Source organism: Schistocerca americana, chromosome 7 (assembly GCF_021461395.2).
Source record: "Schistocerca americana isolate TAMUIC-IGC-003095 chromosome 7, iqSchAmer2.1, whole genome shotgun sequence".
In the NCBI taxonomy this organism is placed as follows: domain Eukaryota; kingdom Metazoa; phylum Arthropoda; class Insecta; order Orthoptera; family Acrididae; genus Schistocerca; species Schistocerca americana.
The window spans coordinates 198,814,217-198,829,168 of record NC_060125.1 but is presented as its reverse complement, the minus strand read 5'-3'; positions in this window follow the sequence as shown (position 1 = coordinate 198,829,168).

Genomic DNA, 14,952 nt, shown 5'->3' with positions numbered 1-14,952 from the left:
AAACTACATAACCGGTTTCCTTTGGAGAAGAATAATTCGGCGCGACTAAAACAGAGTGGACTTAACCTTGTGCCATCACAATAAATAAAGGCACTACCACACTTCTGATCATCTTGTGCTACAAGTGCAGATAGCTTAAATTATTTATGTATGACATTAGTCGTGTGTGCAAATCACATACCAGTTGCATACTTACCCCTAATGGCTAAATCAATTAGAAATTTAACTTCATCAATGCCTTTAGAACCAGTAACATTGAAACCTAACTTAGTGACTTTGAACACAAGGGCTATGAGCGGGTGTATACAACTGGTAATAACTGATTAGAAAACAGACAAATAAATATCTCAAAGGAGCAAGATGAAAATCAAGAAATGGCACGAACATTGCAGGAATGAACGTAAAACGAAAGGTCATTAATCGTTTAAATGTTATTTAAACCCTACGCAACTGTCAGTATAAAGCTCTTTTTTTATCGTGTTGTTATGCCATAAGCATAAGAAATGAGAGCCAAATGTCGAACAACTGAATTATGTTACGGACTTCTGTGCATTATATTAGTTTCTCTTCGTAGCTGGATGCTACCATTGCAGACAAAATGAAGTCAGGCTAACGTTTTTTTACCGTTAAAGTAATAACACGTCGATTGGAACAAGAATAAAGCACTAAGGGTTTATCACGAAATTTTACCAGAACCTGTGATGCTGGAAAACTGTATTCATTAGAGCTTCCTTAATGAAGCCATTAAGTAATGGAACTTTGCTTCCGCGGAACACAGTGCAGGGTGTTCTACTAATTGGTTATAATAGCCTTCTGCCTTATTACAATTTTCATGCTCGAATATTACCGCGTGAAATGTGTCGCAGAAGCACTGTGATCGTTTTGAACAAACGTGTTCTGACTCTGAAGCGAAGAAAATGTGAAATTTTTTCCTACGGTACTCAGAGAGAATCAGTGCATATGTATTTAGAACAACGAGATGTCCACATCAGTCACTAGTGTAATTAAGACTGCATGCAGGAGAGATAATGATCTGACGGCAAAACTGTGCATGAAGAAGATTAGTTGTGTGAAAAAGACTACTTAGTTGTAACTGGGGTAAGAGTCTTCCCTTAAGTGTCACACTCTTGCAATTGATATGTCCTTACATTCTCATTATGGATGATATTACAACAGGACAATATCTACCCCTTCAGGTGTCATTGATAGGAAAGGAATGGGTTTTGACGTTTTGTTATGTACTGGCGATAACGTACTCACTTTTGTTCCAGCATGTTTTGGTCCTAGCTGTATACTGTTTCTACACGAGTATTTTTTTCTTCACTAGTTTTATGTTTTACATGACAGTATCATTTCATTGTCAAATCAAAGCCAAATGAGAACACTGCGTAGTCTTCAAGTTCGTGTGTATTATGGTTCAAATGGCTCTGAGCACTACTCGACTGAACTAATTAAACCTAACTAACCTAAGGACGTCACACACATCCATGCCCGAGGCAGGATTCGAACCTGCGATCGTAGCGGGCGCTCGGCTCCAGACTGTAGCGCCTAGAACCACACGGCCACTGCGGCCAGCAAGTGTGTTTTAATGCCTTGGTTTTCCTCTACAGTTTTTATGCCCTTCGCTTCTTTCCATTACCTTATTATATTCTGATGCCTCCGGTAATAGCCTAACTACAAGATTTTTTTTCTTTTTTTTGTGCAGCTCCACCGAAAAGTTTTATGCTCACAACTTCGATCTTCGATTCTACTTCTTCTGCTGTGACTGGGTCGCTCTATTTAATCTTTATCACTCTTCTGTAGCACCTCATTCTCTAGTCTGCTTATGGTCTACCTGTCACATCTACATAAGGCTACAATCCAAACTAATACTTCCAGAAGGGATTTTCTACAACGTAGATTTACATTGGATATTAAAACATTCTGCTTTACAAGAAAGGTTTTCTTGCTACTCCCTGTCAACATTTTGCATCCTCCTTATTTCAGCCATCGTCCGTTACTATACTTCCCAAGCACCAAAACACTTCTACAACTCTTAATGTATCATTTGGTAATCCAATCTCCTTCGTATCGCCTAATGCCAATATTAAGGACGAAATAAACTTTAGATGACGTATCACTGACAAGTGACGTTGGTCGTTCAAGCTGGGCCATACCTATAAAGAACTGCTACAGTATAGTGCAAAAGATAACTGAAAGCAATACGCAATGAGAAGAACAGAAACCACATTTTTAATCCAAACCCCATAACTACACCAACAACATCAAGTATCATTATGGTTCCCAGGGCATTGAAAAACTTGGGACACAGCTATTAATAGACAGTATGATCACCACTGCAGGCACTGTATGCTCATCAACGGGTTCCCATGGAGGCTAAAATATTGGTGAAGAGTTCTTGTGGAAGGGCGTCCCATTTTTCCACCAGCGCGGTTGACAACTGCTAGCCATTGGTGTAGGTGGACGTACTGCAGTACACCTTCCATACGCATCCCTCACGTGCTTTATAGAATGGAAAGCAAGTCCGCCATTCACGACACATCTTCTTGTACCAAGAGCATCTTCCCCTGCAGACTTGGATGTCGGAGTCAAACCCACCTCTGAAAAGCCGCCTAAGGGGAAGGAATACAGTGCTACACTAGCGCTGGCCGTTGAGGGTACCGTGTTCAGGGTGTTATAGGGAGTACGTCCACACAACGTTGCACCTCTTTACACCATAACACCTGAACCACCAAAACGATACGGCAAGATGTGGGAACACATAATGCACTCAAGCTCATAAACGAACAGGTACGTGTACCACCGGCTGTCCAACAGTCTTCAACGGCCTTTGTTGATGAATGTGGAGTCTTACCAAAAGACAAGATGGAAGCCACCATCGCCGTACATGGTGATCACACGCCCTACTGAGAAGCATATCCTACATTTTGCAATGTCCAGCTGATCATCAAGAACCACCGTAATATTGGTGTAATTATTGCCTTTGAATAGAAGCGTGATTTCTGTTCGTCTAGGTATTTCTTTCTGTTACTCTCTGTGCTATACGGTAGCAGTTCATCCTATGTATGGCCCAGGTTTCATCGAGCTATGTTACTTGCTGGTGACACATCGTGCTGAAGTTACTTTCGTCCTCAAGTTTTGCATATCTGTGTAGCCGCTCGCTGTGAACGAGAGGTTCTAGGGGCTTCATTGATGGACAGTGCTGCTGCTACGGTCGCAGGTTCGAATCCTGCCTCGGGCATGGTTGTGTGTGATATCCTTAGGTTAGTTAGGTTTAAGTAGTTCTAAGTCTAGGGGACTGATGACCTCAGATGTTAAGTCCCATAGAGCTTAGAGCCATTTTTATAAAGTTATATAGGGACACATGCTAAAAACTTTTCCTAATATATCCTAAACACAAAGACTCGTTGAATACATGCCACCTGAAGGTGTTCTGAGAAGGTAACCGATTATCCAGCGGAATGGCTGCTGATTTATTTCAATAAATTTCTTATTTTTTGTGACTTTCACAGCTTCTGTGTGTCACCCAGTAGAGGCCGATGAGTAATGGATTGTCGTTGTTGGTATTTTTAGTTTTATATGTGATAATTACTTTTATTACGCTATTCCAACACTTTATACATGAACATCCTTTTGCTAACGTCATTGCTCACGGTAGTTCAAATGGTTAAAATGGCTCTTAGCACTATAGGACTTAACATCTAAGGTCATCAGTCCCCTAGAACTTAGAACTACTTAAACCTAACTAACCTAAGGTCATCACACACATCCACGCTCGAGGCAGGATTCGAATCTGCGACCGTAGCGTTCACGGTAGTGAATATGATCCTGATATCATTTCTTTTCAGACACTTAGCTGAACTCATGGAACACTGAATGCTGCTGGGGAGTAAAGCAGTGATATATTGCTGAATGACTGTGATTACATTAATAACATTTTTGACCAGTCTAGTTCCATTCTATAATTACGAAGTATTTAAAAAAGGAAATGAATTTACTGTTTCGACCAGTAATCGAACTTCCCACATATATTTGAAAATATCAACTGCGCCCTGTCTACCTGGAAACGAGTGATTTTCACTATCTGAACAATGAGATATGCATCAAAATCATTCCCTCACTTTCTTAATATCGGCTTTGTTGTGTTATTATATTACAGTTAAACTTGAATTGAAGAACTGCCATCAGCAATTTTGGTTATAAGAATCTCAAGCATTGTAGCCACGATAGCAGCATATAAGTGGCTGATGAAGTGCGAAAGTACTACAGTTAAAATTATTCACTGCAAATGAAATATTATATCCCATATAATTTTGTGAAAACATAGTCTACTTACAAAGAGCTGGATGTCATTTACAGTACACTTAAACATAATTGTTTATCTATTGATGTAAATAAGAGGGATTCTGCTGCTGGTGTTAGTCCCATTGGAAACCATGTGGTTGTACTGTCGCAACATCTTGTAAAATACTTATAATAGAATACCTCTTAAATATTGGATGGGTGGGTAGATGAATGTACTAACCCTCAATCGTATAACCATTTGTGCTTGTCTCAGCGTTTTTATGCAAAAGTCGTGAGTAAATATGCGAAAATATTCTTCAAATATTGTGTAATTTTCACTGTGGAAATCATTAATTATTTTACTGTGGCTGCTGTAATTTGTTTAAGATATTCTCAGTATTAAAATACCACCGAGGAATATAAATGTAGTTAAAAGTCATTGTTTTTTGGGTTCTGAATCACGCTAATCCCAGATCAATACTAACTTCCATTTCATGAAGCGTAGTGACTTGCGATATTTCAGCTGAAGAAGTGCCTCATAAACTGTGCAAATAGCGCAAATCCCTTTTTTTATAACAGTAGAGGGTTATCTCAGAAACTGCAGAGGTGTATATTTAATCTTCTTTGAAAATAGTGCCATGAACTTTACACCGTGAGTAATATCCGCGACTATGAATGCACTCCTGAACCACATATTCCGGATATATAACTCATACCCTTTGTTGTTCCTATGATTTTCTGGGAATCAACGTACTGTTATTTTTGTCTGAGAAAAGTGTATGGAATAATCTTAATAGCTAAGACACTTGAATATTGCTAGTGAGTCTGGAATTCGCACCAGATAGACTGATAAAGAAAATAGACAACATCTAAAGAACTGCACGTTTCTTACAGGTTCGTTTAGTAACCGCAAAAGCAGCGAGAAGATGCTGAGTTAACTCAGCGGCAGACGCTGCGAGGGAAGCGCTCTGCGTCATGGGCTATTAAAAATTTTGGAAATTTGTGGTAAGGTCTTATAGGACCAAAGTGCTGACGCCATCGGTCCCTAAGCTTACACACTACTTAACCTAACTTAAACTAACTTACGCTAAGGATGACACACACACTCATGCCCGAGGGAGGACTCGAACCCCCGAAGGGGGGAGTTGCGCGGACCGTGACAAGTCGCCTGAGACCGCGCGGCTACCCGGCGCGGCTTATTAAAAATCGAAGAGTGTGTGTTCCTACAAGAGTGAACCATAAAATAGCTTTCTCCTGCATACATATGACGAATAGTTCATGAAGACAAGATTAGAGACATTATAGTCCAGATGGAGGCCTACCAGAGAACCGTACATGAGTGGAAAAATAAAAATAAAAGAGGAACTGAGAATGGTACACAGACTACCCTCCGACAAGCACCGTAAGGTGGCTTACGGAGTGTGGGTGTAGTTGCAGATATAGAACATCCTTAGATGCAATGTCCTACAACACTATCAGGCATAATGCCTGTGTGTACAGTGAAGAGTTAGCGATACTAGTGTCTTCTGAGAATGTTACAGTGAAGGAGGATGAATATAGAGACGAAACATGCTGAAGACAGCGGAGGGGATATGAGTGCCGACTGCAACCGTACCGGCTACCCGGAATGGCCAAAACCAATTATGACGTTACCTGCTAGACTACTGGTGGTAACGCACGACATAAGTACGCCTACCTTGAGGTCAGTAATGGGCACCGTCGTTTTAAACCCAAATATTAATCAAATACTCGTAATATACTGTAATAGCAGGAGGTTAGTGAAAATAAATATATAAGATAAATAAAACAACTGAAATGTATAAAACATCGTTAAAATTTTCGAAGTTCGATGATCCGGCCAAAGCCAAATAGTTTAATGTTCAAGCAAAATGTTTGTTCAAGAAGTGTGCACAAAATTATGTTACTTATGGCCTTACATAGATTTGATGAAATTGATGAATAACTTGTAATAGTGATTAATTAGCCAATTTAAGATGTAGCCTTGTAGCGCGAGAAGAGCGTGGGAAGAGAGTAGCATGTGTGGATGCGGCTGATACAGCAGAACACTAACTTTCGAAAATCAGCAACAAAAAATCTTAAACATCGTCACCGTGATAATCCCACCAAAAGTCGGTACGAAAACTGATTTTCATAAATCACCATTACCAGCGCTACAAATATCTAAAGTTCTGTTCCCACAATTAAAAATAATAAATGCACTGAAATTTTATAGTTCAAATCTGCCTTTAAATTTTTAATGAATGTTTAAAATCACGTGGTCACACCAACAAACCCCCGAAAACCAAACAAATATTATTTCTCAGTTCCGACAGAATTCTAAGTCCAAGCTCACTCTCTTTTTGTTCAGCTTGCGAACTCAAGAAATTTTACGTCCAACGAAAGCTAACTCAAGTCTTGCGGTTCTCTGGGTGCCAAAATCACTCATGAACTGACCATACTTAACGCTCAGTAAAGAATCGTTATATGTTCCCTTTGGACAAGCCTTTAAGCTCTTAGTTATTTGATGACTGTTTAATTAATGTTACATATTTCCAAATGACCAACATTCAATTATATACTGGAGATTCAAAGAAACTGGAACACCTGCCTAACATCGTGTAGGAACCTCGCGAGCACCCGGAAGTGCCCCAACAGGACGTGGTATGAACTCGACTAATGTCTGAAATAGTGCTGGAGGGAATTGACACCATGAATCCTGTAGGGCTGTCCATAAATCAGTAAGAGTACAAGGGGGTGGAAATCTTTTCTGAGCAGCACGTTGCAAGGCATCCCAGATATGCTTTATAATGTTCATGGCCGGCCGTTGTGACCGAGCGGTTCTAGGCGCTTCAGTCAGTAACCGCGCGACCGTTACGGTCGCAGGTTCGATTCCTGCCTCGGGCATGGATGTGTGTGATGTCCTTAGGTTAGTTAGGTTTAAGTAGTTTTAATTTCTAGGGGACTGATGACCTCACATGTTAAGTCCCATAGTGCTCAGAGCCATTTGAACCAATGTTCATGTCTGGAGAGTTTCGTGATCAGCGGAAGTATTTAAACTCAGAAGAGCGTTCTTGGGGCTACTCTGTAGCATTCTGGGGTGCAGGGTGTCACGTTTTCCTGCTAGAATTTTCCGAGTCCGTCGTAATGTACAATGGACATGAATGGATGCAGATGACTAGACAGCATGCTTACGTGTGTGGCACCTATCAGTCATATGTAGACGTATCAGGGTCCTATATCACTCCAACTCCACGCGCCCACACCATTCCACAGCCTCCATCAGCTTGAACGGTCGCCCGCTGATATGCAGAGTCCATGGATTTATTAGATTGTCTGGACTCGGCCGATCAGGCAACAGGTTTCCAGTCACCAGCAGTCTAACGTCGGTGCTAACGGGCGCTGGCGAGGCATAAAGCTTTGTGTCGTGCAGTCATCAATAGTACACGAGTGCGCCTTCTGCTCCTAAAGCCCATATCGATGATGTTTCGTTGAATGGTTCTCACACAGACACTTGTTGATGGCTAGTATTGTACTTTGCAGCACTTTGCGGAAGGGTTGCATTTATGTCAAGTTGAACAATTCCCTTCAGCCGTCGTTGGTCATGTTCTTGCAGGATCTTTATCCGGCCGCAGCAATGTCGGAGATTTAATGTTTTACCGGTACACTCGTGAAATGTTCGTACGGGAAAATCCACACTTCATTGCTACCTCAGAGATGCTGTGTCCCATTGCTCAGGTTCCGACTATAACAGAACGTTCTAGTCATTCTTGATAACCTGCCGTTGTAGAGCAGTAACCGATCTCACAACTGCGACAGACACTTTATGTCTTATATGGGCAATGCGAACGCCGCCCTGTTTACATACCTCTGTTTACATACCTCCGTATTTGAATACGAAATCCTATACCAGTTCCTTTGCGTTTCAGTGTAAAAGAAAATTACACATCTAAGAAACTCGTGCAGAAAGGAACATGTCACATTCAGTTTCGGATCTCATCTTTAAATATTTACCCATTTTTTACGGTAGTTGTGGGTAATAAACACAACTACCTCGCCACATCCGGTGTCGCAACGCGTTCCAGTGTAACTAAAATTAGAAATACTTTTAAAAACAAAGAAAGATTTGTCGAGTGATGATCTGGGATTCTCTTACTGACTTCATGCTACATTTGTATATGCAAAATTCCTAGCCATAGCACAGTTTGCACATATGTTAAATGAATTTTATATAAATGTTTACATGTATGTCTGACTGTAAAAGTAATATATAGTGGTTCCTAATGAAGTCGTCACGTTTCATATGATGTGACGTAGGTGTATACTGCATGATTGGTTAACATTTTATTATTGTTTATAACCTGTTATTATGTTGGCGCATAAGCTAGTAACACTTTTCCGTAAGTTTAAAAAACACAACAAATAGACATAATACATACTTAAGTCGTCAATAATGTTCTTTCCTTCACTATTCACGACACCCTGCCAACGATGGTGTAACTTTTCAGATACCGCGACTGTAAAAATTACGTGGTTTTGAGTCGAAGAATCGTTAGAGCCACTCTTTCATCCGGAAAGGAAGTTCCTTGAACGTTGTTCGACAGAGAGCAGTAAAGGTGAAAATCAGAGGGCGCAAGGTTCTGTGGGTAAGGTGGATGAGGAATAACTTCCCCGCTCAACTCCTGTAGATTGCTTTTTGTCAGGCTGGCAGAATGCGGACGGGCGTTGACGTGGAGTAGCAGCACTTCAAGCTGTCTTTCTGGTCATTGTTCTTGGACTGGGACAAGAAGACGTCTAAATGTCCGCAGTTATGGTTACACCTTGAGGAAGCAATTCGTACTACCTCACACCAACGCTATTCAATCAGATGCATGACACTATCTTTCTTGGACGCACGCAGATTTCTGTTCACATATTACCGCAGTGTTTAAGCTCAACTCAGTTCTTCTTATCTTTATGTTAGCATAAAGACACCATTTCACGACACCAGTAACGATATCGGATACTAATGGCGGTGTTTTTCACCGGCCAATTGATGACGAGCGAGCAGATATACACATAGCCACCCGCTGGTATCTGTGATTTAGTTTTAGAGGATGCCGTACCATACACCCGATTTCTGAAACATCACCACTGCATGCAAGGGTCACACGATGGTGGAATGATCGCATTTACCAGTTCTCGAGTACACTGACTTGCAATATTGTGTATAAATACCTCTAAATGGTCTTCATGAAACCCTGAACGTCTTCCGAACGTGGAGGGTCATTACTGTTAAAACGGCCCTCCTTAAAACCAGAAAGCCATTATCTTTGCTGTTTCTCTACCTTGTGGCATTATCTTCATGCATCTCGCAAATGTTTCCATCTGCCTTAGCTGCTGTCACGCCTCTACTGAACTCAAACAGAAGAACTTGTCAGAAACGTTCCTGTATCTCCACTTGGTACTCTATTTTATAGCGTCCACAGCTCCACTCACTTATTCCATGTGCCAAAATGACAATATGCAAAACTAAAATAGCTACAATAAACCACAAATGAAAATGAAAATCGATAAATAATTCCATAGCAAGCGGAATACCAACATGCAATAAAAACCGCTGCGGACTTATGAACCGACCTAAGTAACATATTTGGAAATGTTAAACTATTTTATATAGAGTAAAGGTTGAAGTTGGAAAGAACTCCCCTGACTGTCGCAATTAATTTACCTCACAAATCTGGTTTCCTTCTGTCACCGCAGTATCCCACTCATTTTATTCCGTGGGAGCCCCACTGTTGCCGCCGTCCAACAAGAGAGCAGCTCCTGCACCGGCACTGGGCTCTTCCCGCGAAATGTCTGCGGTTAGTCAGGATCACGTCTCGAGCTCCAAGCATCTGTCCCCGTCCAGCACACAGTTTCTGCAGCCCGGCTGGCCGGCCGCGCTTCCATCGACCACCGCCAGCGCCACATATAATCGTCACTACCTATCGTCTCGAACTGCTGTTTTCTCCGAATATTTTTTCAAAGACCATGGGTTTTAGTAATGATAAAGAAACCGTTGTGGATACTCACGGCCTTGATTTTAACGTAAATGAATTATGCTTGTTTGTTTGTAGATTCCAGGAAAATTAATGTAATAATAATACTCCCCCACAGTGAAATTTATTTTACGCTAGTTCCCATTTATGAGGCAGCTAACATGAAGGATAAACACGAGAACTTTGAGCTGCTGCTACCCAGTATGAGGAACGCAAATTTTGTTTATGTCCATATCTCAAGACAAATGAAGTTTTTCTCGACTTGCCGCTTGGGTACAAAAAAAAACACAATTGCTTTCTTTTGCGAGTGGGACAAAAGAGAGCGAATAAAATACAATCGTAAAAAAAATTGTCTGCTAAAATTGGACTATTGCCAGGACAGAAGAGTGTGTTCCATACTTCTCTTGTTGACCCGAAAAATGTATACCTTCTTCTGCTGATTTGTGAACGACATAATCATAATTTCGTGAGGGTTGATGCACTTGCCTGAGAAACTTCCAAGTGCCAGTAAAACAGCGTGGGGAGTTTCCAAGGTTCAGTGAAAAGTAAATGAAGATATAACTGTGGGACCGCTGACGAGGGAATTAAGATTTGTCGAATATTTCATTGATTTCTCCTCTGCAAAGTGAAGATCTCACTCTGGAAGCATCCCCCATTCTGTGGCTAAGCCATGTCTCCGCAATATCCTTTTTTCCAGGAGTGCTAGTTCTGCAAAGTTCGCAGAAGAACTTCTGTGAAGTTTGGAAAGTAGGAGACTAGGTACTGGCAGAATTGAGGCTGTGAGGACGGGTCGTGTGTCGTGCTTGGCTAGCTCAGTTAGTAGAGCGCTTAACCGCGAAATGCACAGGTCGCGAGTTCGAGTATCGGTCCGGCACAGAGTTTTAATCTGCCAGGAAGTTTCACCTGAGATCATATCTCCGTACGGAATGAAGCAAGTCATTTAAATTATATTTCTTGATTTTAACTTGGACGTCTACCCGAAAACCTAAAGTAGCAGATGAAGAACATTCAAAACGGTTCCACAAGCACATTCTTCATATGAAAAAGTGTCATCAAGGCAAATAAAGTGCTGTAATGTAGTTCAATTAATTGTTCCTTGCCGAGTACAGTTTCTGAAGCAAAGTATAGCAGAGAATCGGAAACTCAATATTTTAAAGTATGATTCCTTCCATTGTTTAAATTTTTGTTTCACATGTTACTTTGATTCCTTTGTGTACTCCCTGTCTTTCCTATTTTGATATTTGCCTTCGGAATTAAGAATGTCATTTTGCCATAAACATACACACAGCCTGACAAGAAAAGTGAAGATCCTAAGACCTCGTCGGATGTCAATGTAGCCTCACTTTGTACACGGACACCCCATTGACGGATATGTAACTTATTTTAATAGTAGTTATCTGTGAGAGGTAGGTTGCACACCAGAGTGCATTAGTTTTGTTCGTGTTTAGTGTCGCTACGAGGACTGGTAGCGCATATAAGTGCCATCGACAGCGTCAGACGTTGAGTGATCACAGCGTACTCATGTAAGAGTGTTATCAGCACTGGACAGTGTTTTAAAGGGGCCGCATTACGTCTCTCCATTTGGCAGGCTGGTTGAATCGTGAAGCGTCCAGAACTGTGGGACATTCAAATGTCATAGTGGCCCGATATGGTCGTCGTCAACTTTCCAGTCAATCTCGTCAGACAGCCTCAAGAGATGATTACCGTATTGTCCATCACGCACAGAGTAACATCACCTCATCTGCACCTGCCATCCTTGAACCAGTGAAGGACTTCTTGGAACAATGTGTGCCATCCTGCGCCATGGGTAGGAGACTAGGAGCAGCCACACTAGGTAATTATCGTGGCGTTGTTGTTGGAGTCACAAACGATGGCTGTTCGTTTTGCCCATCTACGTCACACATTCATTCTTTGACAGACAATGAGCGTTCGGTAGTGTTCTGACCGACCTTCTGTTAATGTCGTATGCAATGCGAACATTAAACGTGATCGTTGTGAGATCCTTAGTAAAATTTTTGTTTCAATTGTTGCGAGTTGCCTTCGCTTATGGTGGTGGCGAGCGTCGAATTCTACACAAACAAGTGAGAGAAATAACTGGCAGGATACAAGCTTATATCAAGCGCAAAGCATGTATAAGCACGGACCGCAACTGTCGCTCGAAAATGGCCAGAATGCAATAACAGTCCGTTTTCTCACCTTCGCGAACCATCATCGTTAGTAGATCGGATTGTTGTTGTTGTGGTCTTCAGTCCATAGGCTGATCTGATGCAGCTCTCCTTTCGACCCTATTCTGTGCAAGCCTCCGTCTCTGAGTAACAACTGCAACCTACATCTTTCTGAATCTGCGTAGTGTATTCATCTCTTAGTTTCCCTCTACGATATTTACCCTACACGCTTCCCTCCAATACTAAGTGGGTGATCCCTTCTTATATTCACATTGTGTCATAAATTCCACTTCTTCTAAGTTCTATTCAGTACCTCCTCATCAGTTACGTGATCTACATATTTAATATTCGCATACTTCTGTAGCACCATATTTCGAAAACTTCTATTCTTTTCTTGTCTAAACTGTTTGTCGTCCATGTTTCACGTCCATACGTGGCTACACTCCACACAAATACCTTCAGAAAAGATTTCCTGAGACTTATATCTACAATCGATGTTAACAAATTTCTCTTCTTCAGAAACGCTTTCATTGGCATAGCCAGTCTACGTTTTATATCCTCTCTACGTCGCCCACCATGAGTTATTTTGATCCCCAAATAGCAAAACTCAAGTGTCTCATTTCCTAATCTAACTCCCTCAGCGTCACCTGATTTCATTCGACTACATTCCATTATCCCCGTTTTGCTTTTGTTGATGCTCGTCTTATATCCTCCTTTCAAGACACTGTCCATTTCGTTCCACTGCTCTTGCAGGTCGTTTGCTGTCTCTGACAGAATTACAGTTTCATCGGAAACTTCGACGTTTTTATTTCTTCTCCATGAATTTTAATTTCTACTCCAAATTTTTCTTTTGTTTCCTTTACTGCTTTCACAATATACAGATTGAAAAAAATCGGGGATAGGCTACAATCCTGTCTTGCTCTTATCTCAACCACTGCTTCCCTTTCATAGCCCTCAACTCTTATAACTGCCATCTGATTTCTGTACACATTGTAAATAGCCTTTCGCTCCTTGTATTTTACCCCTGCCACGTTCAGAATTTAAAACAGTATTCCAGTCGACATTGTCAAAAGCTTTCTCTAAGTCTACAAATTGTAGAAACGTAGGATGCATTTTTTAAAATTTATCTTCTAAGGTAAGTCGTAGGGTCAGTATTGCCTCACGTGTTCCAACATTTCTACGGAATCCAAACTGATCTTCCCCGAAGTCAGCTTCTACTACATTTTCCATTCGTCTGTAAAGAATTCGTTAGCATTTTGCAGCCGTGACTTATTAAACTGAGAGTTCCGTAATTTTCACGCCTATTGACACCTGTTTTCTTTGGGATTCGAATTATTATATTCTTCTTAAAGTCTGATGGTATTTCGCCTGTCTCATACATCTTGCTCTTCAGATGGTAGAGTTTTGGCGTGACTGGCTCTACCAACGATATCAATAGTCCTAATGGAATGTTGTCTATTACCGGGGTTTTTGTAGCTTAGGTCTTTCAGATGCACTGTCAAATTCTTCACGTAGTATCATATCTCCCATATCATCTTCATGTACGTCCACTTCCATATCCATAACAATGCTCTCAAGTACGTCGACCTTGTGTAGAACCTCTATATACTCCTTCCAATTTCCTGCTTTCCCTTCTTTGCTTAGGACTGGTTTTCCATCTGAGCTCTTGATATTCATATAGATGGTTCTCTTTTCTGCAATGTCTCTTTAATTTTCCTGTAGGCGGTATCTTCTTACCCCTAGTGATATATCCCTCTGCATACTCACATTTGTCCTCTAGCCATCCTTGCTTAGCCATTTTGCACTTTCGGTCGATCTCATTTTTGAGACGTTTGTATTCCTTTTCGCCTGCTTCATTTACTGCATTTTTATACTTTCTCCTTTCATCAATGAAATTCAAAATCTCTTCAGTTGCCTAATGATTTCCACTAGGCCTTATCGTATCACCTACTTGTTCCTCTGTTGCCTTCACTACTTCATCTCTCAAAGCTACCCATTCTGCTTTTACTGTATTTCTTTCCCCTGTCAGTCGTTCCCTACGGCTCTCTCTGAAACTCTCTTCAACCTCTGGTTCTTTCAGTTTATCCAGGTCCCATATCCATAAATTGCTACCTTTTTGTAGTTTCTTCAGCTATAATCTACAATTCATAACCAATATATTTTGGTCAGAGTACACAACTGCCCCTGGAATTGTCTTACAAATTAAAACCTGGTTCTTCAATCTGTGTCTTAGCATTATATAATCTGTCTGAAATCTTCCAATGTCTCCAGACCACCTCCATGCATGTGACCTCCTTTCATGATTCTTAAACCAAGTATCAGCTATGGTTATGTTATGCTCTTTGCGAATTTCTACCAGACGGCTTCCTCTTTCATTCCTTACCCCCAGGCCATATTCACCCACTACATTTCCTTCTCTGCCTTTCTCTACTGTCGAATTCCATTCCCCCATGACTATTAAACTTTCGTCTCCCTTAACTACCTGA